Here is a 24,565-nt window from a genome sequence, read left to right on the forward strand (position 1 = left end):
TATCATAAGTCAAAAACGCCATTACAAGCAATATACAGAAATTGTAGAAAGAAATAAAGTGTCAACATCGCAATAAGTTATATACCGTATATACTCGAGTATAAGCCGAGATTTTTAGCCCATTTTTTTGGGCTGAAAGTCCCCCTCTCGGCTTATACTCGAGTCATATACCAGGAAGTCTGCAGGGGAAGGGGAGTGGGGGTTGTGTAATTATACTTACCTGCTCCTGGCCCGGTCCCTGCAGTCCCTGGCTTCCCCGGCGCTGCAGATTCTTCCTGTACTAAGTGATCACATGGCACCGCTCATTACAGAAATGAATATGCGGCTCCACCTCCCATAGAGGAGGAGCCGCATATTCATTGCTGTAAATGATCGGTAACTGTGACCGCTCAATTACAGGAAGAAGCTGCAGCGTCGGGGAAGCCAGGGACTGCAGGGACCGCGCCGGGAGCAGGTAAGTATACGGGGAGCGCAGCGCTGCGCCATATTTACCTGCTCCTTGCTCCGGCTCCGTCTGCAGCGTCCTCTAGCAGTGACGCTCAGGTTAGAGGGCGCGGTGACGTAGTCAGTGCGCGTCCTCTGCTGAGCGTCAGTGCTGGAGACGGAGCCGCACGGGGAGCAGGTAAATATTGAAAGCGCTGGCACCCTGAGCAAGAGGTGAGTATGTGATTTTTTTTTTTTATTGCAGCAGCAGCAGCAGCATTCTATATGGCACAGCTTTATAAGGAGCATCTATGGCGCAATAATGAACGGTGCAGAACATTATATATGGCACAGCATTATAAGGAGCATCTATGGGGCCATAATCAACGGTGCAGAGCAATATATATGGGGCACAGCTTTCTATGGAGCATCTATGGGGTCATAATCAACGGTGCAGAGCAATATATATATATGGCACAGCATTATAAGGAGCATCTATGGGGCCATAATCAACGGTGCAGAGCAATATATATATGGCACAGCTTTCTATGGAGCATCTATGGGGTCATAATGAACGGTGCAGAGCATTCCATATGGCACAGCTTTATGTGGAGCATCTATGGGGCCATAATGAACGGTGCAGAGCATTGTATATAGCACAGTTGTATATGGAGCATCTATGGGGCAATAATGAACGGTATGGAGCATCTATTTTTATTTTTGAAATTTACCAGAAGCTGCTGCATTTCCTACCCTAGGCTTATACTCGAGTCAATAAGTTTTCCCAGTTTTTGTGGCAAAATTAGGGGGGGGGGGTCGGCTTATACTCGAGTATATACGGTAATTATACATGAAATTGTTCATGACAGCAAGATTTTTCACTGCAGCGTTAGCTCACGCAAATGCATCAAGCTGAAGGTCCTTTGAAATACATATATGTATCAAAAATGTATATATATTACAAGTTTCTGTGGTTCATGTCCTTAAACTATGCACACGAATCCACACCTGCACAGCTCGCTATTCAAGCTTACAGGACAAGTACAAAGGCTGTGACCATAGACCCCAGGGCCATTTACGGCCCTCGATGACCTTTTATCAGGCCCCGAGCAGATTCTCAGGGACCGCATTCTTGGGCAGGGAGCTGTATTTTGATTGCCACCAGCTCATTAATTTCTCCTTGCTCTGTTAGGTAACGTTCACACTAGCGTTATGCTAGTTTGCGTCGGGCGACGCATGCGTCATGCGCCCCTATATTTAACATGGGGGACGCATGCTTTTTTTTTTGTTGCGTTGTGCGACGCATGCGTCTTTTTTGCCGCTAGCGTCGGACCAAGAAAACGCAACAGGTTGCATTTTTCTTGCGTCCAAATTTCGGCAAAAACCGAGGCATGCGTCGCAAAACGCAGCGTTTTTGCGTGCGTTTTGCTGCATTTTTGCGTGCGTTGTGTCGCCGACGCAGCGGCGCACAACGCTAGTGTGAACGTAGCCTTAGCGCGCGCACACACACACCACACGCACGCACGCAGTGTTCACTACTGAACACTGAAGGGCATGCAATGAAAGATTACGTCCTGACACCAGTGCCAGAGTCAGGATGTACTTTGTAGGCGGAGTTTGTATGGCCCTTGGCAGAGAAAAAAAAAATAAAAAGATTCCCCACCCTTGCTATAGACAATAGGATCCAGTGAGTTATCAGACAGCTGAAGGACCCAGCACGTTTGCAGTATACATTTAAATAGCATAACTCATGCTAACGTATGTCAGTATAGCTCTTTTTTTTTGTTCCTGCAGAATAGGAAAGCACAGCCTGCTGCACTATTACTGGGGGTCCGACAACAGAGTCCCTTACAATCATGAGAAAGGGGTCTGGAGCCAAATTTGAGTAGAAAAATGGTCGAGGATGCACCCTGCCATCAAATTGTCTATGAGACTGACAAAGATAGCCAAGGGTTGGGCTTGGGAACCCAGTGTTCTCATGATCGGTGGGGTGCACCAGTAGCTGGACTTCCAGCAATTACACTATGTAGACAAAAGTATCAGAACACACTTCTTAATTACCGTAATTCAAAGTGTCATGGTTCTTTGAATCACAGGGTCTGTTCACACAGGATGTCTTGCTAAAAAACAAGCTTAAAAAAATATAGCTCTCACCGATAACGGTATATCTCTGAGCCCATGACAGCACCACGGAGGGGATCCGCCCACCAAGGACAGGAAACCTACAGATAAAAAGGCGGTACCACTCTCCCGCATCAGTTGTTTACTAGAGAACGATGGAAGACTAGGAAATTGAGTCTAACTTTAACATTACTTAAACTTGAGATACCACGTGACTTATTCAGGTAATAAACATATGGCACTATATTAGTGTGCACAGCCATAAGTGAAGGGAGGGAATGTACGGGTGCCGTCATTGGCTCAGAGAAATACTGTTACCGGTAAGAACTATATTTTTCTCTGACGCCCATGACGGCACCACGGAGAGATTTGCAGAGTACATTCAGGGAGGGACCACCGCTTCCAGAACCCTTTTACCGAAGGTAAGGTCTGAAAAGGAGATAAGGTCCAATCTATAGTGCCTATAGAATGTAGATGGTGAAGACCAGGTAGCAGCTCTACATATCTGGTCAACTGAAGCAGCTCCGGCCTTCTCCACCCAAGAAGTTGCTACTGCTCTCGTTGAGTAAGCCTTGACATCTCCCGGGACGGACATTCCACTTGATGAATATGCTCGGCTTATGGCATCCGTGATCCATCTTGCCAAAGTGGCTTTGGAGGCTTTTTTTCCCCTTCCAGGGACCCTGAAAACACACGAAAAGAGAGGCATCCTCCCTACTCTCTCTGGTGGCTTCTATATAATGCATGAGGCATCTCCTGACATCTAGTGTATGCAAGGATTCTTCCTCCTTGTTTTTAGGGTTGGGACAGAAGGAGGGAAGAGATATCTCTTGGGTTCTATGGAACCGGGATGCTACCTTCGTGAGGTATGCTGGGTCTATTTTCAGAACAACCCTATCCTCTAAGAACTGTGTGTAAGGAGGGTTAGCAGATAGAGCCTGTATGTCACTAACTCTGCGTGCAGAGGTGAGGGCGACGAGCAGGGATATTTTGAGGGATAGGATTTTCAATGGGATATCTCCTAAGGGCTCGAAGGGAGGTTTAGTCAGGGCTTTAAGGACCAAATTCAAATCCCATTGAGGGGTAACCTTTACTGGAAGTGGTCTCGATCTACCTGCTGCCCTGATGAATCTGGAAACCCACCGATTCCCTGCCAAGTCATAGTTAAATAGGGCTCCCAATGCTGCCACGTGGACTTTCAGGGTACTCGTGGCTAAACCGATCTCCAACCCGTTTTGTAAGAACTCTACTATGGATTTAAGAGGGACTTCACCTATTTTACCGCCCGATGATAAAAGGAATTTTTTCCATATTTTCCCATACTATTTTGTTGTAATTGGTTTCCTACTTTGCAATAGAGTAGATACCAGTCCTGGAGAGAACCCTCTGCTTTCTAGTAGCTTCCTCTCAAATGCCAGGCTGTCAAGTATAAGCTCGCAACTTGCAGATGATGAACTGGGCCCTGGGAGAGTAGGATTGGGAGGTCTGGAAGTACCCACGGGTTGGATATCGACATTCTCATCATCCAAGAGAACTAAGGCCTCTTTGGCCAGAACGGGGCTATTAAGATGATATGAGCCCCGTCCTCCCGAATCTTCCTCAGCACTGCCGGAATCAGCAATTGGGGGAAATGCATAATCTAGCTGATGGAGCCACGGAATCAGGAATGCATCCAACGCTACTGGGTTCCACAATGGGGTTATGGAGCAAAAAGTTTACTTTTTTGTTTAAGTTGTTTGCAAAGAGGTCTATGCTTGGTACCCCCCCATTTTTTCTGTAATGTAGGTGAATACTGCTTGATTTAGCTCCCATTCCCCCTGCCTTAGACAGGAACGACTCAAAGTCTGCTCTGTAATTGTCCACCCCTTTTATGTGCAGGCCTGACAGGGATAGGAGGTTGCTTTCGGCTATGTGGAATATTGACTTGGCTGCCTCCAGTTTTTGAGAGCGAGTACCCCCTTGATGATTCAGGTACACTACTACTACCCAGTTGTCTGACATAATCCTGACATGGTGAGAGTGAAGGGGCCCCAAGAACTCCAGTAGAGCGAACTTGACCGCCAGTAGTTCCTTCATGTTGGAGGATTCTTTTGCGAGAAACGGTGGCCAAGTGCCTTGGGCTAATAGGTCGTTCAGATGAGCCCCCCCCCCCCCCCCCCCCCCCCCCGCTGGGGCTTGCATCTGTGGTTACCATTTTTGAAATTGGAGTTATCCACAGGACCCCTTGGGAAAGATTGTTTTGAGATGTCCACCAGATTAGTGACCGAGCTGTGTGCAGAGAAACTGAACCGACCTTCTAAATGCCCCTTTAGAGAGACTTCTTCTGACAAAATTTGCCATTGAAGGTCTCTCGAATGTAGCTGAGCCCATTGGACTGCAGGGATGCATGAAATCATGGATCCCAAGACGGACATAGCTTGGCGGAGAGTTATGGAGGGGATAGCTTGCATTTTGGACACCAGCCCTGGCGTTCCGGTTTCACGGAGTCTAGAGTGAGACCTAGATATTCCTGGATCTGGGAAGGTAACAACCTGGATTTTTTTTTAGATTTAATCAGCCAGCCCAGCTTTTCTAGAGAGCGCATTATTGTTTCTAGTTGTTTGCTGCAGTGTTGGGGAGTAGAACCTATTACCAAAAAAAATCGTCTAGGTATGGCACGATCAGGGAGTCCTGTTCCCTCAGGTGAGCCATTACCTCTGCGACAAGCTTGGTGAATACCCTTGGAGCTATGGCTAGCCCAAAGGGGAGGGCTGAAAATTGAAAGTGGTGTAACACCTCCCCCATCCCCCCGTGAGCTGCTATCCTGAGAAACTTTTGGTGATCTCTGTGGATAGGGACGTGATAGTAAGCATCCTTTAAAGGTACCGTCACACTTAGCGACGCTGCAGCGATACCGACAACGATCCGGATCGCTGCAGCGTCGCTGTTTGGTCGCTGGAGAGCTGTCACACAGACCGCTCTCCAGCGACCAACGATGCCGGTAACCAGGGTAAACATCGGGTACCTAAGCGCAGGGCCGCGCTTAGTAACCCGATGTTTACCCTGGTTACCATCCTAAAAGTAAAAAAAACAAACACTACATATTTACCTACAGCCGTCTGTCCTCCAGCGCTGTGCTCTGCAGTCCTCCTGTACTGTCTGTGTGAGCACAGCGGCCGGAAAGCAGAGCGGTGACGTTACCGCTCTGCTTTCCGGCTGACCGACGCTCACAGCCAGAGCAGGAGGAGTGCAGAGCACAGCGCTGGAGGACAGACGGCTGTAGGTAAGTATGTAGTGTTTGTTTTTTTTACTTTTAGGATGGTAACCAGGGTAAACATCGGGTTACTAAGCGCGGCCCTACGCTTAGTTACCCGATGTTTACCCTGGTTACCAGTGAAGACATCGCTGAATCGGTGTCACACACGCCGATTCAGCGATGTCTGCGGGGAGTCCAGCGACCAAATAAAGTTCTGGACTTTCTTCCCCGACCAGCGACATCACAGCAGGGGCCTGATCGCTGCTGCCTGTCACACTGGACGATATCGCTAGCGAGGACGCTGCAATGTCACGGATCGCTAGCGATATCGTCTAGTGTGACGGTACCTTAAGTCCAGGACTACCATGAAACACCGAGGAAACAGCATTTTTATTTATGTCTTTATTGTTTCCATCTTGAATGCTTGTACCGCTAGGTATTTGTTTAGGTTTTTCAAGTTTATGATAGTCCTGTATGACCCGTCCGTTTTTTTCCTTGCCCTCTTTCCTGGGGGTGACCTCTAGGAGAAACCCTTGTTCACCAGTCCAATGACCTCTTTTCCAATGCCAATTGCTCTTCCACTGAAGACCTTGGTTGTCATAAAGGGGGATTGAGAAATCTCAGTTTTAGTCCCGATTTTATTATGTTCAGAATCCAAGGACTGTGGGTAATTTTCTCCCAGGCCGAGAGAAAGAGGGACAGTCTTCCCCCCACCCGGGGCAAACCTTCATTGGGAAGGTTTCTTGTTGTCACTTATTGAACAAGAACCATTTATTCTTGTTTCTTTTATCCTCCCATTTTTCTTGGCTTTTCCCCAGCTTCCTTCGGAAAAACCTCTTGCTCCGAAAGGGCCTTCTGTAGGAAGGGAAACCCAGGGAGGGAAAAGATTTCTTTTTATCCTTGCCTTCTCTAAGATGTCATCTAAGGTGGGGCCAAAAAAGAATCCCCCTCACAGGGGATGGTACACAACTTGGACTTTGTCTGTAGGTCCCCTGGCCAGCACTTAAGCCAGAGGGCACGTCTAGCCGTGTTAGAGAAAACTGCCGACCTAGCAGCTAACCTAATTGAATCGGCAGAAGCATCTGCCAAAAATGCGGCGGCGCCCCTCATCACCGGCAAGGTGTTTAATATGGAGTCTCGGGATGTTTTCCCTTTTAGCTGGCCTTCCAGTTGGTCTAACCAAACTATTAACGAACGGGATGTGCATGCGGCGGCGACTGCCGGTTTTAGACCTCCCCCAGCTGCTTCCCAGGAACTTTTAAGAAAGGCGCCCGCCTTTTTGTCCATGGGGTCTTTCAAGACCCCCATGTCCTCAAATGGGAGGGAGAATTTCTTTGATGCCTTAGCTATGGCGACATCTGGTTTGGGGGCTTTTTCCCAGAAGGAGCAAGATTCATCCTCAAAAGGGTACTTTCTTTTTGGTGTTAATGACGCCTTCCTTATGGGTTTTTTCCACTCTTTTTTGATTAGCGCGGATATTGTCTCGTTAAGGGGAAATGCTCTCCTCTTTTTTTGCTCAAGACCCCCAAACATGATGTCCTGTACCGATCTTTTGGGGTGAGGGTCCACTAACCCCATAGTGCTTCTAACTGCTTTAATGAGGCCATCTGTGTCTTCCAAGGGAAAACAACTGTGACCCTTAGAGGATGAAGAAGAAGAAGAGGAGTTAGATGTATCCAAGTCTGCATCCTCACTACCCGTAGTATTAGACCCAGGAGATGGGGACCTGTGTCTAGTCTTCCTTCGTTTTTTACCACCTTTTAGGGACCTGAAGGTGTCTTCCACCTGATTTTTTAATCAGGGTTTTGAGGTCGGCTGCGAACCCAGGAAGCCCTTCGGATACTGTTTGCTGTATACACATGCAACAAAGTCTTTTCTCCCAGGTAGTGGGAAGGTCTTCTTTACAAAGGGCACAAATCCTGTGCTTAGACTTGCCTAAGCTTTTCTTCCCCTAAAGCAGCAAAACAAAACAACATGTTCTCACTACACTGACTTTCACGGAGATCACTTACCACCTTGTCCTTTTACCGCAGGCCGTACTGGATTTCTTGCTGTGCAGGGACCTTTGGCGTTCTTTACCGGTAACATCTTGGTGTCCTTTTTGCTGTCGTCGCTTTTGCTGCTGCTGCGGCGATGGTGGTGTTGATTTTGATAGGGGTGATGCCTCTGGGGCGCTCATGATGCCTGGTAGAGCTCAACAGAAGTGCTTGACCTGGCAACCTTTACCCTTTTATGTGGCGGTGATTCCCGCCATCTTTTCAAGCCCGCACCTGCGCAGTAGCGCCTTTGGCGCCGGCGCATGCGCAATGGCCCGCATTGCAAGAATTGCGGCCAAATCCCCCGCACGCGCAAACCGATCCAAGATGGCGCCACGCATGACGAGCGAGACGCTGCGCGCCGGAGCCCCCGGCTTTTGCAGTGTGCAGGCTAATGCTCCGGAGGGAGAGCCGCGCCGCTCCCCCACAACCACAGAGGGACCCCCCCGGAATCCCACGACGATCTTCCTGTTGGTACTGTAAGTCTGTAGGTCTCCCATCAAGAACAGGAAACCAACTGATGATGGAGAGTGGTACCGCCCTTTTATCTGTAGGTTTCCTGTCCTTGGTGGGTGGATCCCCTCTCTCCGTGGTGCTGTCAAGAGAAATAATTTCAACCAACCAAATGAGCACTTTTTTTGTTGAGCAAATGTCAACCTTTTATCAGGAAATGAGCATTACTTCAAACGCCAGCTCATGATATTTACACTAACTGATCAAAAGTGCATTGATCAAGATAGTGGACTCCACAATTAAAAAAAAAAAAAAAAAAACACAAAATGATGCGTGTCAAAATTTGCCACATTTGTACATAGGAAAAGTGGTGTTTAAGGGATTGTCCAAAACAATAGATACGCCTTTTCTGGGCAGCTGGGGGCTGCTGTTTTGAGGCTGGGGGGGGGGGGGGACCTACTGTATATCAATGGCCCTTTACCAGTCTGAGAATACCAGCCCCAGCTGTGAGCTTTAGCAGGGCTGATTGTAAAAAATGGAGGGCCCACGCTGTGTTTTGTTTTTTGTTTTTAATTTAAATAATTTTAAAAAATGTTGGGGACCCCTCTATTCTTGATAACAATTATGCAGAAGCTGACAGCTGGGGGTTGTAGCCCCCAGCTGTGAGTTTTGTTTGGTTGGTTCAATAAAATAGGGGGGGGGGGAACCTACTTCGGGTGTTTCATTCATTTATTTCTGAACTATCGCAGCCGGCAGCTGTGGAATACCCTCATCCTCCTCACCTACTGTCACTATTAGCAACACCAGGTGTCGGATGATGGGGGTAACAGTCCCAAATGCCCCCACCTGTTGTCGTTCGGACTTTAATTTAATGCTCATCATTCTCCTCTACTCGCCGGCAGAGCAGGGGAGAATGATGACAGCCGGCTTCAGCACCAGCCACTGGGGAACAGCGCTTACTGTATCGCTTCTTCCCCCGGCAGCCGTCCGTGTCACATGGAGGACATCAAAGTGTGTTCTCAGTGTGCGGGACATTTTACCGTCCGTGCAGACAGCAAAAAACGGACATGTCAGCGTGTTTTGCCCACGGACACACTGACATGTGCACGTGTGGCATGGCCATGTGTACGTGTCTCCGGTATGTGTGAAAACTGACACCACACGTACCGGAGACACAGATGTGTGAAAGGGGCCTAAGGCCAGTCTCACACGTCCAGATAATTCCGGTACCGGAAAAATCGGTACCGGAGATATCCGTGTGGCACACGTGCGCCGCCCGTGTGCCGACTGGGTACCACACGAAGCGTGCAGGAGACAGTGCTAGAGATAAGCGCTGTCCCCTGCATCTGGTGCTGAAGCAGCCATTCATATCTTCTCTCCAGCAGCGTTCGCTGGAAAGAAGATATGAAAAATCCTTTTTTTTCGTGTTTTAAATAAAGATCCCTGTCCCCACCCCCTGTGCGCCCGCCCACTGTTAATAAAATACTCACCCGGCTCCCTCGCAGCGTCCTGTCCTCACCGCAGCTTCTCCTGTATGAGCGGTCATGTCCCCTGCATCTGGTGCTGAAGCAGCCATTCATATCTTCTCTCCAGCAGCGTTCGCTGGAAAGAAGATATGAAAAATCCTTTTTTTTTCGTGTTTTAAATAAAGATCCCTGTCCCCCATAGGGATGGAGCCACATATTCATGAATGTAATGGGTGGCACCACGTGACCGCTCATACAGGAGAAGCTGCGGTGAGGACAGGACGCTGCGAGGGAGCCGGGTGAGTATTTTATTAACAGCGGGCGGGCGCACAGGGAGTGGGAGGGGGGTGGGGACAGGGATCTTTATTTAAAACATGAAAAAAAAAAAAAAGGATTTTTCATATCTTCTTTCCAGCGAACGCTGCTGGAGAGAAGATATGAATGGCGGCTTCAACACCACGTGGGGGGGACAGCGCTTACTGTAGCGCTGTCTCCTGCACGGCACACGGACTGCACACGGACAGCGTCCGTGTGCGGTATGTGTTTTACCCGGACCCATTGACTTTAATGGGTCCATGTAATCCGTGTGTTCCCACGAACACTGACATGTCTCCGAGTTTTGCACACGGACACACGGTCCGTGAAAACACGCTGACATGTGCAGAGACACATTGATTTCACTGTGTCTACGCGAGTCAGTGTCTCCGGTACGTGAGGAAACTGTCACCTCACGTACCGGAGCCACTGACGCGTGAAACCGGCCTAAGGGATCTTTTTGAATGCTTAGGAAGCCTTTGAGGGTGTTTTTGTTAAAGGGACTCTCACCTGAATTTGGCGGGCTATGTAAATGGCCTGTTTTCGGTCCGATGGGCGGTGTTTCTTCTTTTTTCCTCCACCCCATCCTTCCCCGCTGTCGGCAATATTTTCCAGAATTGGAGTAGGTGTCCTCCATAGTTCGCGCATGCGCAATGCAATCCTGTCTCGCGCATGCGAGTATGAGTATGCTTTGCCATCTGCGGGCAAAGCCGAAAAGCATTACTGCAAATGCGCCGGCGCACTATGTCCCAGAATACAGAGAAATACTTCCAGGACATAACGCTTTTCTGCATTGCCCGCAGTTGGGCAAAGCATACTGCGCACGCGCGAGATAAGATTGCATTGTGCACGCGCGAACTATGGGGGACACCTACTCCAATTCCGGAAAATATTGCGGACAACGGGGAAGGATGGGGTGGAGGAAAAAAGAAGAAACACCGCCCATCGGACCGAAAACAGGGCATTTACATAGGCCGCCAAATTCAGGTGACAGAGACCCTTTAATTACTCTAGTTTACTGAGATAATGACTTCTGGGTTTTCATTGGCTGTAAGCCATAATGATCAACATAAACAGAAATAAACATTTGAAATAGATCACCCTGTTTGTAATGACTATATAATATACGAGTTTCAATTTTTGTATTGAAGAACTGAAATAAATTTACTTTTTGATGATATTCTAATTTTGTGAGAAGCACCTGTATTTCTGAGGGAGTGCAGGGCACAGGCGCGGGATACCGACGCTATAACTGACGTGCATGGGAGGGGGAGTAGTATTGAATTGAGGAGCCTGGAAGAAATCATTAGCATACAGAAAGAGTATAAACATTTCTCAGCAATAAGACCATTAATATGAGGCATACAGGTAGGATTACTGTAACGTTTCTATTACCTGTATGCCCACATGAATAGGTCATATATGTCCCGGGGGTGACAGATTCCCTTCAAGCTGAACATTGTACTAATCCTGGAAACTCCCTTTTAGAACTAACAAGTCCAGCAGCCCCCGAGCTCCAGGATATGGGGCAGTTATTCGGAAGACTCAGCAGCATCAGTATATTAGACAATCAATAGGGGGATGAGTGAGAGCCTGTCACCAAGGAGGAAGCGGGGACTGTTGTCATTGGGAGCGCTCCTGCCAAGGGAGAAGGGATGTAGACATTACACAGGGAGAGAGGGTGCAGATACCGTGGAGACTACATGGGGTGAGCAGACACTGTGATTACATGGGGGGGGGGGGGAGCAGACACCGTGGAGATTACATGGGAGAGGGGGGGGAAGCAGACACCGTGGAGATTACATGGGAGGGGGGAGCAGACACCGTGGAGACTACATGGGAGGGGGGGAGGGGGAGAGCAGACACCGTGGAGATTACATGGAGGGGGGGAGGGGGAGAGCAGACACCGTGGAGATTACATGGAGGGGGGGGAGGGGGAGAGCAGACACCGTGGAGATTACATGGAGGGGGGGAGGGGGAGAGCAGACACCGTGGAGATTACATGGAGGGGGGGAGGGGGAGAGCAGACACCGTGGAGATTACATGGAGGGGGGGAGGGGGAGAGCAGACACCGTGGAGATTACATGGAGGGGGGGGAGGGGGAGAGCAGACACCGTGGAGATTACATGGAGGGGGGGGAGGGGGAGAGCAGACACCGTGGAGATTACATGGAGGGGGGGAGGGGGAGAGCAGACACCGTGGAGATTACATGGAGGGGGAGGGGGAGAGCAGACACCGTGGAGATTACATGGAGGGGGAGGGGGAGAGCAGACACCGTGGAGATTACATGGAGGGGGAGGGGGAGAGCAGACACCGTGGAGATTACATGGAGGGGGGAAGAGCAGACACCGTGGAGATTACATGGAGGGGGGAGAGCAGACACCGTGGAGATTACATGGAGGGGGGAAGAGCAGACACCGTGGAGATTACATGGAGGGGGGAAGAGCAGACACCGTGGAGATTACATGGAGGGGGGAGAGCAGACACCGTGGAGATTACATGGGAGGGGGAGAAGACACCGTGGAGATTACATGGAGGGGGGAGAGCAGACACCGTGGAGATTACATGGAGGGGGGAGAGCAGACACCGTGGAGATTACATGGAGGGGGGAGAGCAGACACCGTGGAGATTACATGGAGGGGGGAGAGCAGACACCGTGGAGATTACATGGAGGGGGGAGAGCAGACACCGTGGAGATTACATGGAGGGGGGAGAGCAGACACCGTGGAGATTACATGGAGGGGGGAGAGCAGACACCGTGGAGATTACATGGAGGGGGGAAGAGCAGACACCGTGGAGATTACATGGAGGGGGGAAGAGCAGACACCGTGGAGATTACATGGAGGGGGGAGAGCAGACACCGTGGAGATTACATGGAGGGGGGAGAGCAGACACCGTGGAGATTACATGGAGGGGGGAGAGCAGACACCGTGGAGATTACATGGAGGGGGAGCAGACACCGTGGAGATTACATGGAGGGGGGAGAGCAGACACCGTGGAGATTACATGGAGGGGGGAGAGCAGACACCGTGGAGATTACATGGAGGGGGGAGAGCAGACACCGTGGAGATTACATGGAGGGGGGAGAGCAGACACCGTGGAGATTACATGGAGGGGGGAGAGCAGACACCGTGGAGATTACATGGAGGGGGGAGAGCAGACACCGTGGAGATTACATGGAGGGGGGAGAGCAGACACCGTGGAGATTACATGGAGGGGGGAGAGCAGACACCGTGGAGATTACATGGAGGGGGGAGAGCAGACACCGTGGAGATTACATGGAGGGGGGAGAGCAGACACCGTGGAGATTACATGGAGGGGGGAGAGCAGACACCGTGGAGATTACATGGAGGGGGAGCAGACACCGTGGAGATTACATGGAGGGGGGAGAGCAGACACCGTGGAGATTACATGGAGGGGGGAGAGCAGACACCGTGGAGATTACATGGAGGAGGGAGAGCAGACACCGTGGAGATTACATGGAGGGGGGCAGACACCGTGGAGATTACATGGAGGGGGGAGAGCAGACACCGTGGAGATTACATGGAGGGGGGAGAGCAGACACCGTGGAGATTACATGGAGGGGGGCAGACACCGTGGAGATTACATGGAGGGGGGAGAGCAGACACCGTGGAGATTACATGGAGGGGGGAGAGCAGACACCGTGGAGATTACATGGAGGAGGGAGAGCAGACACCGTGGAGATTACATGGAGGGGGGCAGACACCGTGGAGATTACATGGAGGGGGGAGAGCAGACACCGTGGAGATTACATGGAGGGGGGAGAGCAGACACCGTGGAGATTACATGGAGGGGGGAGAGCAGACACCGTGGAGATTACATGGAGGGGGGCAGACACCGTGGAGATTACACGCGTGGAGACTCTGCAGCCATCATGCAGTCTCCTCTGCAGTCAGTAAAGTTTACCACCTTCTGGCGGAGGCTGATGCATGGCACGTACAGAGGAAGTGGCCATGTTTACAGCCCCGCACAATGTGCCCACAACTTCGGAGGGGCGGGGATGGGGCGCCATATTCCTAACTTTTCAGACGCTCCAGCACCAGAGGAGGAGGGAGCGGCAGGCGACATCCCGGGGCAGATCAGCACCACGGGCGGGGGCCGGAGACCTATTGGGGTCCCCGTAGATGCAGGCGCCCCCCCACCCCCACCAGGGTCACACCCAGTGTTAGGCTGGAGTCGGGGCCGAGATCAGCTCTGGACAGCGCCTTTCCCGGCGCTCTCCAGCAGCGGACAGCGACCATGGCCCAGACAGCTACATGCAGCACGTACACCAAGCGCGGGGCACAACAAGGGGCTGAGGAAACTTGGCCTAGACTCCGCAGCCGCGCTCACGAGTAAAAGTTTCCTGCGCTCGCTAAACATCGGCCACACGTTCCCGCCCTTGTTCTACGCGCACCGGGCACTCACCTCGCACTCAGAGCGGCGTCCAGCGGGAGCGGACAGGGCCTACTGCTCGGCGCTGCTAGTACGAGAGCCTCCGCTCTCACATTCCTACACACGCCGCACTCACTCACACTCCCCCTCCCTTCTGTGCTTGCTACGGCGGCAGGGGGCGCGCACGTCTGCTGCGCTCGTCTGCGTGCGCGTTCACACAGCGCCGCTACACCTGAGGGCACAAGCATTTGCTGGGCTGCTCTGTGGTATCTGTACACATGGGGGGCACAGTCAGCATTAGTGCAGCCCTCCAGCAGGAAGGTCTGGTCTGTGGTCTTCCAGGCTATGTATTGAGGATGGGGTCAGGGAAATGGCTAGCTGTCTGCCCCCCATGCTTGGCACACAACACCCCTGAGCTCTCCTACCTAAAGTCCACATGGACCATCCACTTTAGGCCGGTTTCACGCGTCCTGATATTTCCAGTACAAGCAAAACCGGTACCGGAGATATTTGTGTCCGTATGTTGTGATTGTAATACTTGCTAGAGACAAAAAAACGAATGGTTAATATATGGGCTCACCAACCACACACTAAAAAATATATGTGTGACCAAAGAGAAGAAAGTAGCGTGTGAAGGTAAGGATCACCAAAAACAATATAACAAACAACAATATTAATTTTATTGAGACAAAGACAAGCCACAAACAAGTTAAAAACAATAAAAAAAAAACACAATGTTAACACATGAACAACAGTGCCTCCACACTTGCAGTACGGCGCAGAACTGGCGCATGCGCCATACTGCTTTTCGGCTTTGCCCCAATAGGGCAAAGCATACTGCGCACGGCGAAGAATGCGTACGGCAAGCCGAGGAGGGGTGGAGTGAGGGAACAGAGGCAATGCCCATCGGACCGGACGGAACAGATTAACATACAGCGCTGGACAAATTAAAAATGTGGTTATGGGTGATGCCTGGGGGTCGGGGGGTTTCAAATGTAGATGTGGAATGCATACCTGACAAGCAATTAAATGATATTTTTAGCTGATAGAGCAATAAAGTGGTGACAGGTTCCCTTTAAGGTACTTAACTCTCCAGTTGCTTGTTTCTTCCTTTCTTTGGCTTCCCTGTGTTCCTTAATTTTGTTCATATTCCAGGGAATAACCACTTGAAGGGGGGCAAGGGAACGTGTGTTTGCGTCTTCTGTGCGCCGAAATGGAGTTCAGATTGCCACACAACCCATCTTCGAAAGAGATGTCTGGGTGGAACGTGTGATATGGTGGAGTATGTTCTTTACTCACTTTTGCTTCGGGAGCCCTCATTGCCTCCCCGTCCATGGGACCGGTTCTGGCTACAAACAAGACAGAAGGCCTTGGGTCGAGGTTAACAGATTCAACTTTACTGTGCAATTCATTTACACGTGGCTGCAGCTTAAAAATTAAGACAAAGTCTCTTTTTAGTAATGTTCCCTTGGTTTTGTGAACCATCAGTTCCTGTCCATGTCTTGTTCTGAGACCCACCATCTTCACCTCACTCTGAAACCCGGCTGACATCTTCCTCATCAGGGAGACCGGAGCATGACTCTCCATACCTCTTCCGAACCTCAGGTTCAAGACTGTCTCAGCATCCAGAGGTGACCGAAACTGCGTCCTCAATCTGCTAGAAAACTAATACTAATCACACCCGTTCTTTTCTGCTATAGTTTTGCTGCACTAGAACATGCTAACTCTGCTATGTTTAGCCTTGCTCTTTACTCCACTCAGACTTGCACATCTTTGGACCTTGATTAGAATGTCTGACTGACAGTCTCTAACCTTTCTTAACCTGGAAACATTTTCAATAAAATCTTATCTAACCCCTCCCAAACTGTGGGCTAATCCCAGCTGTATTACCTATCTAGTGTCCTATGCAGTGTAATGCAAACTGTATCCCTATCTGCTGTATGGTTCAGCTAGTGGACAGACCTCCTGCATTCCCAGGGATGGCTTTACAGGCGAAGCCTGCAGGAGAACCGAATTACAACACCGGCAATAGGGATAAAGCACAACCCACTTTTTTCACACAAACTAATACCATATCACAACAGACTTATTAAGGCCAGTCTCACACGTCCAGATAATTCCGGTACCAGAAAAATCGGTACCGGAATTATCCGTGTCCGCGAGCTCATGTAGGCCATCCGTTTGGCACATGTGCGGCAGCCGTGTGCCGACTGGGTACCACACGGAGCGTGCAGGAGACAGCGCTAGAGATAAGCGCTGTCAACTGCATCTGGTGCTGAAGCCGCCAGTCATATCTTCTCACCAGCAGCGTTCGCTAGAGAGAAGATATGAAAAATCCTTTTTTTTTTTTTTTTTTTCCGTGTTTAAAATGAAGATCCCTGTCCCCTCCCCCCTCCTGTGCGCCCGCCCGCTGTTACTAAAATACTCACCCGGCTCCCTCGAAGCGTCCTCTCCGCGCCGCACCTTCTCCAGTATGAGCAGTCACGTGGTGCCGCCCATTACAGTCATGAATATGCGGCTCCACCCCTATGGGAGATGGAGCCGCATATTCATGACTGTAATCGGCGGCACCACGTGACCGCTCATACAGGAGAAGCTGGCGCTGAGAGGAAGCTGCGAGGGAGCCGGGTGAGTATTTTATTAACAGCGGGCGGGCGCACAGGGGGTGGGAGGGGACAGGGATCTTTATTTTAAACACGAAAAAAAAAGGATTTTTCATATCTTCTCTCTAGCGAATGCTCCTGGAGAGAAGATATGAATGGCGGCTTCAGCACCAGATGCAGGGGACAGCGCTTATCTCTAGCGCTGTCTCCTGCACTGCACACGGACAGTGTTCGTGTGCGGTACGTGTTTTACACGATTGATTTCAATGTGTCTACGTGAGTCAGTGTCTCCGGTACGTGAGGAAACTGACACCTCACGTACCGGAGCCATTGACATGTGAAACCGGCCTAAAACACAACCATCTTGTTGACTTGGCGTCTTCTTCAGCCCGCCACCCTCTTACATCAGCACTCAAGTGAAATAATGTTACATGAGTACTGAGAGTCCCGGAGCCAACATCACAGAAGCGGCTGCAGTCTAGAAGGTATCAGATTTTTTAACTTTAATTTGGGAAGACAAAATCATTTCAGCAGGGGTGGCCAAGATAGGGGGCAACATCTCTAATGCGCTCAAATACCGTAGATCGCTGTTGACAAGCTGTTTGGCCCATAGCGATCTTTCCCAACTCTAGCATACACAGGAAGGCTCGGCTTAGTTGAGTCTTCAGGTTCTGTCAGTAGGTAAAGAGAAGTAAGCTGCTGATAGACATCCTTAACGACGACTCATCTAAGAGAATTAAAAAAATGAAATAAACCCATCCTCCTCCCCCGAGATCATCTGTCATGGAAACAATGATAGGCTTGTATATACATTATTTATTTATTTTACTTACAGGGGCTTCTCACAAAATTAGAATATCATCAATAAGTTAATTTATTGTATTTCTGTTCTTCAATACAAAAAGTGAAACTCATATATTATGTAGAGTCATTACAGAGTGATCTCTTTCAAGTGTTTATTTCTGTTCATTTTGATGATTATGGATTACAGCCAATGAAAATCCAAAAGTCATTATTTCAGTAAATTAGAATAATTAACAAAAAAACACCTGCAAAGGCTTCCTAAGTATTTAAAAAGGTCCCTTAATCTGTTTCAGTAGGCTCCACAATCTTGGGGAACACTGCTGACTTGGCCGATGTCCAGAAGGCAGTCATTGGCACACTCCATAAGGAGGATAAGCCACAAAAAGTCATTGCTAAAGAAGCTGGCTGTTCATAGAGTGCTGTATCCAAGCATACTAATGGAAAGTTGAGTGGAAGGAAAAAGATGTGGGAAAAAGGTGCATAAGCAACTGGAATAACCGCAGCCTTGAAAGGATTGTTAAGAAAAGGCCATTTAAAAATTTGGGGGAGATTCACAAGGAGTGGACTACTGCTGGAGTCATTGCTTCAAGAGCCACCACACATAGAGGTATCCAGGACATGGGCTAAAAGTGTCGCATTCCTTCTGTTTCTCAGTGGCCCAAGGTGCTGTTTTCAGATGAATGTAAATTTTGCATTTCATTTGGAAATCAAGGTCCCAGAGTTTGGAGGAAGAGTGGAGTGGCACATAATCCAAGCTGTTTGAGGTCTAATATGAAGTTTCCACAATCAGTGATAGTTTGGGGAGCTATGTCATCTGCTGGTGTAGATCCCCTGTGTTTTATCAAGACCAAAGTCAGCACAGCCATCTACCAGGAAATTCATGCTTCCCTCTGCCAACAAGCTTTTTGGAGATGGAAATTTCATTCTCCAGCAGTACTTGGCACCTGTCCACACTGCCAAAAGTGCCAATACCTGGTTTAAAAACAACAGTATCACTGTGCTTGTTTGGCCAGCAACCTCGCCTGACCTTAACCTCATAGAGAATCTATGAGGTATTGATAAGAGGAAGATGAGAGACACCAGACGCAACAATGCAGACAAGCTGAAGGCTGCTATCAAAGCAACCTGGACTTCCATAACACCTCAGCAGTGCCACAGGCTGATCGCCTCCATGCCACGCCGCATTGATGCCGTAAGTGATGCAAAAGGAGCCACGACCAAGTATTGAGTGCATTTACTGAACATTCATTTCAGTAGGCCAACATTTCGGATTGAAAATCATTATTCAAGCTGGTGTTATAAAGTATTCTAATTTGCTAAGATAATGAGGTGACAGAGACCCTTTAATTACTCTAGTTTACTGAGATAATAACTTCTGGGTTTTCATTGGCTGTAAGCCATAATCATCAACATTAACAGAAATAAACACTTGAAATAGATCACTCTGTTTGTAATTACTCTATATAATATATGAGTTTCACTTTTTGCATTGAACAACAGAATTAATTTAACTTTTTGATGATATTCTAATGTTGTGAGAAGCACCTGTATATAGCATTAATTCCATAGCGCTTTACAGACATTACCATCACTGTCCCCATTGGGCTCACAATCTAGATTCCCTATCAGTGTGTCTTTGGATTGTAGGCTAAAATCAGAGAAAACCCATGCAAAATCCTTGCAGATGTTGTCCTTGGTGGGATTTGAACTCAGGACCCCAGCGCTGCAGTACTAATCACTGAGCCCCTGTGCTGTCCATTAAGTTATATGAAATTGCCAATCTGTTGTACCAATGATTCATCACTCTGTTGTGGATAATGTGTACAAAGACTTAAAGATTAGGTGTTCTTTTATCTACAACCCCTGGCAAAAATTATGGAATCACCAGCCTTGGAGGATGTTCATTTATTTGTTTTAATTTTATAGAAAAAAAGCAGATCACAGACATGGCACAAAACTAAAGTCATTTCAAATGGCAACTTTCTGTCTATAAAGGGAACCTGTCATCCGAATTTGGCGGGACTGGTTTTGGGTCATATGGGCGGAGTTTTCGGGTGTTTGATTCACCCTTTCCTTACCCGCTGGCTGCATGCTGGCTGCAATATTGGATTGAAGGTCATTCTCTGTCCTCCATAGTACACGCCTGCACAAGGCAAGATTGCTTTGCGCAGGCGTGTACTATGGAGGACAGAGAATGAACTTCAATCCAATATTGCAGCCAGCATGCAGTCAGCGGGTAAGGAAAGGGTGAATCAAACACCCAAAAACTCCGCCCATATGACCCAAAACCAGTCCCGCCAAATTCAGGTGACAGAGTCCCTTTAAGAAACACTAAAAGAAATCAAGAACAAAAAATGTGGTAGTCAGTAATGGTTACTTTTTTAACCAAGCATAGGGGAAATTATGGAGTCACTCAATTCTGAGGAAAAAATTATGGAATCACCCTGTAAATTTTCATAACCAAAACTAAGGGTACCGTCACACAGTGGCATTTTGATCGCTACGACGGCACGATTCATGACGCTCCAGCATCGTAACAATATCGCTCCAGCGTCGTAGACTGCTGTCACACTTTGCAATGTACGACGCTGGAGCGATAATTTCATGACGTATGTGCGATGTAGAAGCCGAAGAGCACTTGTGTGTTTGAAATGCGTACAGTTTATACAGGCACTCTCCTTCCGGTGTATCCAGTTTTTGTATGTCTTATAGCCTTTTTTTTAATTTAACAAGCAAAAAAAGGGAAAAGCACAGAAATACTTATCTTCGGGTGCAGAGCCCCCAGAAAACCCGTCCACCGATCATCCAAGTTTTATAGAAATTCAAAAAAGAGGCAGCACTCCATTTTTCCAATATAAAAGCGTGCTCCACTCCACTCAGACTTGCACATCTTTGGACTTTGACTAGACTGTCTGACTGACAGTCTCTAACCCTTCTTAACCTGGAAACATTTTCAATAAAATCTTATCTAACCCCTCCCAAACTGTGGGCTAATCCCAGCTGTATTACCTATCTAGTGTCCTATGCAGTGTAATGCAAACTGTATCCCTATCTGCTGTATGGTTCAGCTAGTGGACAGACCTCCTGCATTCCCAGGGATGGCTTTACAGGCGAAGCCTGCAGGAGAACCGAAGTACAACACCGGCAATAGGGATAAAGCACAACCCACTTTTATCACACAAACTAATACCATATCACAACACACTTGAGAAAGGCTCATTGTGAGCTGAAACGTTGCCTGAACATGTGGGTAAATTAAACCCTGCACACTTTTATATTGGAAAAATGGAGTGCTGCCTCTTTTTTGAATTTCTATTTTTAATTTAAATAAATACTATTAATGATTTGAGCATCCACAGAATTTTTTATTCTTGCAGAATTGAATGTTTAAGAGCTCAGCAGTTCAGTCGGGACGCTACACTATTCTAGGCAACCAGATCCTGCTGGTGCTAAGGTAGTTTGCTCTCTGACACCACTTACAGTGTGTGATGTCACTCGCCTGTCTCCTTTTATGTATTTACAATGTGCTATTTTATGTATAAATCTTGAGTCCTACACCTTAAGCAAAAAGGTAAACATTAGGTATAATATCTGCTTGGTTTCGTGCACACACTCTTTGCCAGGTGAAGCTGCTTCAGGAAACTGCCGGAGATCGTTTTCCTGAAACGGCTTCTTGAGTGATTTTGCTGTCATTCTTGCGGTGGCTCCACCATTGGAATCTTTTACTCTATGCTTTCAAGTACGGAGTGTGTGGCTTCCTAGCAAATAAAAAAGTGACATGAGATGGATAGTGTGCACAACAATGTTGTTTGGACATTGCTATGTATTACGTTAATATTATGGGGCGGTTTTGCATCCCTTTATCAAGTGTATTCAGTCTGCACATACGCCATGTGCACATCTCCTTAAGGTACCTTCACACTCAGCAACTTTACAACGAGAATGACAACGATCCGTGACGTTGCAGCGTCCTGGATAGCGATCTCGTTGTGTTTGACACGCAGCAGCGATCTGGATCCCGCTGTGCCATCGCTGGTCAGAGCTAGAAGTCCAGAACTTTATTTGGTCGTCAGGTCGGAGTGTATTGTCGCGTTTGACAGCAAAAGCAACAATGCCAGCAATGTTTTACATGGAGCTAACAACCAGCGAGAACGATAAGTGAGTCGCCGTTACGTCACTGGATCGCTCCTGCATCGTTCTGGAGTTGCTGTGTTTGACGTCTCTACAGCGACCTAAACAGCGACGCTCCAGCGATCGGCTCGTTGTCTATATCGCTGCAGCGTCGCTGAGTGTGACGGTACCTTTAGGGTTGCCAGCAACCATTAACAGGACAATGGGAATAACAATTGTGCTGCATACTTACCTTCTGAGGAAACACCATTCTAATCTGAAGCAAGGTCTTTTCGTCTTGGTTAAAGGATAACTGTCAGAAACATTTCAGTCTCAGCTAAAGCCCTATTTTCTAAAAAAAAAAAAAAAAAAAAAGGAAAGCTTCTTCTCCTCAGCTGTTCTGTTCCTTTTTTTTAAATGTTTTTGTGTCTGAGGGTGAGGGCTCAAATGACTCTGTTGATGTTTCTGCAGAAGACTACTACCTCTTCTCTTAAGTTCCTAAGCTCATTGAAGCTGTAAAAAGCACTCTTGAGACTGAGAGATCAGAGCCACAAGCCAATTAAAGAACAATTGTACTATTTTTTCTGCTTCATGGGGCTTGAATCCAGATGTCTTTTTCAGGTCACCAATAAAAATTAGGAGCCCAAATTTGGTCATGACAATGGCAGAAGATACCAAACTGAAGACATTCTTCTCTGTACAGTAAATAAGATGGATAGTGCATTTGATGCATACGGCCTTTCCTTCAATTGGAGAAAATTCTTTGTTTACGTTTTTTTTCCAACCAGTACCTCTAATTTCCCCACTCCCAAAGAAGATAAAAAGCAATTAAGCAGAAGCTTTTGCAATTTTACCTCACTGAGCCAGAAGGGCTTGGTTTCCCTTCTTCTTGAGTCTTTCGAATAGCAATTTTTGGAAACCTCTAAGCAGGGAATATATTTTCCAGAAAAGTATTTATCAGCCCAACATCAACATGCTGCACCTAACAGCCTGGAACATGAGCAGCAAGGTGTAGGAAACAAACCATTGTCTGAAGAGCTTGCTTAAACCTTGTTCGCCTCCAAAAAACATACAACTAAGATTTATTCTTATATTTGGAAGACTTTTAGTAATTGGTGCCTAGTTAGTTGCAGGAGTCAATTTCTCTAAAACAACTCCCAAAAGGGTCCCAAGCTCAATACCTTTAAGGTTCACTTGATGACCATCAATACTTGTTTTGGAGGAAAATATTGTAACAATGCCCTAATATCCAGATTCTTCAGAGCGGTCATGAAGCTGCAGCCTACATATATTCCAGTACCTTCCATGGTCCTGAAACATATCTTTCACTCACCATTTTAACTGCCTCAGAATGCAGGTATTTCACTCTTCTCGTAAAAGACATTATTCTAAATTGACAAGTACTTCAGCATGAAGAGTTTGAGAGTATCAAGTCCTTTCCTAACAAGAACCCCGGGATTCTTAACTTACTGTACAGTATTACATACAATGCCAGGCCTCCTACAAAAAGTACGTTTCATGTCCTATGTAAATCAGGAAATTTCCTTAGCTGTTATTCCATCATACCATAATCCTCATCCTAAATCCTCATCTCCACCTATTGAAAGTTACGAGAGCTTTTCTTGATTACCTAATAACAGCTTTTTGAAAATTGAAAGTGCTTTTTCTGCAATTTCAAGGACGAAACAATAACAAAGTTCGAGAAGCCTCTCTTTTTTTGGCTGGAAGAAGTCATTAGATACTGTTACTTACTAGAAGGTCTAGACTCTCCACTGAATGTGCGTGCCCATGTAACAAGATCTACGGCTACGTCCTGGGTGGAAAAAGTCACATTCTGCCAGAGCAAATCTGGAAAGCAGCCATATGGTCTCCACCGTCTAAGTTTGTAAACATTTCAGGCTCAACATTGCATCTGTGGCAAAAAAAATACTGATGGGAGCTGCTAAATGTTAACCCTCGCTTTCTGTTACTTTCTAAGTCCCTTTTGTGAGCTGCCACTGGATGATCAGGAAACTTGAAAGTTTAATTTCCTGGATTCAGTAGGTAGCACAATTTTGCCACACAAGTAAATTTCTTGCATTGCTAAATGCATTACTCCTCACTGTGTTTTTGTAGGGTACGTATAGGCATATGGGAAGGGGTATGCAATTGTCTACTTGTTTATTGCTAATTAAATGTGTCTCCTCTATCTGGGCAAATTAAGTATCTTAACCCTTTCCTGTGCTGCCTATAAACTACAGGAAATTAAAATTTCAGGTAAATTTGCCATTTGGTTTGGTTTGGTTGACACGAGTAAAAATATTTCCAGTTTTTTTGTCCAGAATCCACTTTGGAACCTTGTAGCATCCAGTCTAGGATCGTGAGAATTTTGTTGTCCACCACTCCTTATAGGCTCCTCTTGGGATTCTCAGGCCAATGCAAGGCCACATCTTGTCTTTTTTTCATCTTTGCATTCAAACAGTTATAATTTTTATTTCCCGTCAAGTTAGCAATTTTCTTTGAGCTTGTATGCAGTGATATCAGACATGTTTATATTTTTTTTAGTATTTTTTTTACTTTGCTCAATTTAAAACATATTATATTGGGGAAACAAAACAATACTCA

The 24,565-nt window shown here is 47.5% G+C and overlaps 1 protein-coding gene across 1 annotated transcript in view; it reads right to left on the bottom strand.

Moving 5' to 3' along the window:
- REST (RE1 silencing transcription factor) overlaps positions 1 to 14,617 on the bottom strand; it is a 35,012-nt gene extending 20,395 nt beyond the window's left edge. Inside the window, exon 1 of the mRNA XM_069742000.1 lies at positions 14,478 to 14,617. The gene's annotated coding sequence lies outside the window, so the exon portion shown is untranslated. The remainder of the gene's footprint in view (positions 1 to 14,477) is intronic.
- Between the last annotated feature and the right edge of the window lie 9,948 nt (positions 14,618 to 24,565).

The sequence above is a fragment of the Ranitomeya imitator genome, chromosome 1 (assembly GCF_032444005.1).
Source record: "Ranitomeya imitator isolate aRanImi1 chromosome 1, aRanImi1.pri, whole genome shotgun sequence".
In the NCBI taxonomy this organism is placed as follows: Eukaryota; Metazoa; Chordata; class Amphibia; order Anura; family Dendrobatidae; genus Ranitomeya; species Ranitomeya imitator.